Raw genomic sequence first — 3554 nt, 5'->3', positions numbered from 1 at the left:
CTTACACAAATCATTGTTGTTCTCGACCTGGATCTCTATTTAGTATTATAGTGTTTTTCTAAACGTAGAGGTTGATTCCTTCTCATTTACGAATACAACTTGTAACTCCCACGATCCTCCACCTCCTCTTCGCCTCTTTCTATTCTCTAGCAACCGCATCTCCACCTCCTTTTCACTTTCCACAAAAATATCTTCACTTCTACCCTTATCCCCATCCCATGGAACACCCATATTTTCTTTCATCCCTGGATTTCCCATTCCCTCAGTCCTTGGTATGCCTATAGTATCATGCTTCTTGCCTGGTCTACTCGAGGAAGTATAAGCATTACTCCCATGCACCCTTGTCCTCTCGGTATAAATATCAATCTCAGCTAACGAGCTAGACCATTGCCTAGTATATGAAAATATTCTTTCCCCCGCCAGTATCGGCCCTACAGTCTGCACCCCTAGTTCACATAACCATCTCGCCCCACTTTGATCACCCCCTCTCCTCACCGAAGATTTCAACCACACCCCCACTCTATTGGCAACTCATGACTATCTTTCTCAAATTGCTTTTATAATATTGTTCAACATGCCCCAGTAGCCCGTATAAATAGCAAAATATGCATATTCTTTCCTACTTAATCTTCATAAACGTTGACTCTATCGCAGTCTTACAGATCTTCTTGAATCGTTTTAACGGCTTCCTAACATCAATTCACACTTTAATTCCCATAAAGGATCTCATGGTTCCGGATGTATTCTTAATCTCATACTCCATAAATTCCCCCAAGAAATCCCCCAACTGTTTACCTATAGCCTCAGTGATCGCTCCAAATGTGAGTTCATAAACCGGCCACTCCTGCATCACCAACACATAATTATCGAACGTCCAAGGCCCTCCTACGATAGTTTGATTTTTATTAATTCCATGGTAGAAATCGAACGAAAATAGATTTAGCATTAGCTCTTATATTGACACACTCCAACCAGGTCTCCATAGTTTAACCATCTTTAGCTTCATCGCCTGGAAGTTTACCGGTCTGTTGGTGATGATAGTTCCCACCAAGCGCATGCCTTTGTCTTCTTGAAGGGTTGCAATTGTATTGAACCCTAAAACGATTCCTTCATTCTCCTCTTCTATGATCATCAATTGCACCAGATTTTATCCATATTTGTTTCGCCAACTCATAACAGATGCAATTTATCAGAATAAAAAAGCTAGTAGGATCAATTTTAACAAACAATCGAAAATCTCACACTCAAATGGAGAGATTATACCCTCTCATGGTTGCAACCCTAGTAGAGAGACTTTCTCATCCTATTGGCAATTTTATTAAACTTTGATCTTTTAATTTTTAATTTTTATTATTAAAATTTAGCTATTTATGGATAACATTATATTTTTTTTTTGTAGGAACAGGAAAGGAAAAAACAAAACAAAGAACAATTAACATGGGATTAGCCTAGGAAAGCTAACCCCAATCCTATCTTCTAAAAGAAGAGAAGAGAGAAAGGTAGGAGGATCAGAAAGGGTAGTAACACCTAACATCTCCTCATGGCCAGCCGCAGCCAAGCGATCCGCAACACGGTTCTGCTCTCTGAAAATGTGACTGAACTTTAAGATCTCAAAGGAAAAGCAAAGCCTTTTAATAGCTTTAATAAGGTTGCGGCTATTAAGACCAATAGCATGATTCTCAGAAATTATTTTGATGGCCTCCATATTATCAGACTCCACAGATAGCCTCTTAACGCCCAGGCTTTTAGCAAGTTTGATACCAGAGAGAATACCCTAGAGCTCCGCAGAGAAGGAAGAGCCCAACCCCAGATTCTGGGTGAACCCAGAGAGCCAGGCACCCCCCGCATCTCTAAGAACACCTCCGGCAGTAATCTTACCATTGATAAGGCAGGAGCCATCTGTATTCAATTTTACAACCCCCTCTCTCGGCCTGCTCCATCCCACGAGATGGACATCACTTTCCTGGGTAGACCTGGCAAGGGAATCCCCTTTGAGACTCTCAATAATAGTAGAGAGTTTTTTCGAGAAGAACCCAGCTAAGTTTGGAATAAAAATAGTTTTATTACCAAAAATCTCCTCGTTTCTCCACTTCCAGATTTGGTGACAGATGATAGCAAAGAAAATGTCCCCATGCTCCATGTAAGACAGTAATTTCCCACTAATACCATCAGAGAACCAGTCATACTCAGAGTGGGCCAGGAAGGAAGAGAGAATATGGTGTGGAAGAATCTTCTTCCAAACCTCTTTACTCTTAGAGCAATCCCTAAGAGCATGGCACAAAGATTCAACATGACCTCTGCATCTACTGCAAGTAGAGGTGGCAAAATGACACACGCCCCGATTACACGATACGAACACGACACGGATTTTTAGTGTTAGTGTTGAGCTTAATAGGTAATGGATCATTTTTGGGTTGACACGAAATTGACACGCTAATTTTTGGGTTGGGTTAGTGTTGATATGTGAACCCGAAAACGACACGAAATGACACGGATATTGAAAATTATTGTTATATTCTCTCGTGTTTTTTATGTTATTTTATTAATAAAGATAATAAAATTATAATTATTAATTGCAAATATTGATTTGAATTTCTTAAATTGTTATAAACACATTACATGACCCTCTAACATGATATTATCGAACTTTTCGATAATTATTGTTAACATACTAATATAAAAATGATATAAAATGTTTAAAAACAGTACCATATCTTCTTATATTTTTAAGAGTTATTATTAATATATATGCATAACAAAATTACATGTAACCCGAAAACACGACACGAAATCGATACTAACCCGAATAGGTTAACACGACTTTGACACGAAAGTTTTTGGGTTGGGTTTGGGTTTACTCTTTTTGACACAAACCCGAAATGACACGACACGAACACGACTCGAACACGACAATTGCCAGGTCTAACTGCAAGCTCCTGAGTCTGCCAAATGTCGTCTGTGCCTATCCGAATTAGTAAGCAGCCTGTCATTAACTCCCAACTATAAGAAACTTCTAATACGGTAAGGGACTTTGAGGGCCCAAATGGATTTCCAAATATCCGAGGGAGGACCGGATCTGCTTTTCTTTAAAGTTCATATAAAGTGATGCACATATAAAGTTCATCTAAAGTGATGCACATTTAAAGTTTAAAATTACTTTTCAATATGTCATTAATTTTCATATATAAGAAATAAAGTATGTTTTTATAATCTAATTTAAAAAATTTAGACCCCAATTCATAAATTCTAAACCTTAGTAAATATATTCTACACCCTTAATTTATAAATCTTAATCCTTAAAACATATTAGAAATAATGATTTTATTAATTTTACATAATTTAAAGTATCATTTGACATAATTGTAAATAAGTTTTTAAAAATAAATTTCTATGTATATTTTTCTAATTTTAATATTTGTATATTTAAAAAAATATATATTTAAAAGAGAATTGAACATAAGACCTTTCTCTGAGAATTGTGTGCTTAACCACTAGAATATTTAATATAAATTGTTTTTTACTTCATATATATCTATACACCTTTTTTTTTTTTG

Source organism: Euphorbia lathyris, chromosome 4 (assembly GCF_963576675.1).
Source record: "Euphorbia lathyris chromosome 4, ddEupLath1.1, whole genome shotgun sequence".
Taxonomy (NCBI): Eukaryota; Viridiplantae; Streptophyta; class Magnoliopsida; order Malpighiales; family Euphorbiaceae; genus Euphorbia; species Euphorbia lathyris.
Note: the sequence above shows the minus strand (reverse complement) of the source record.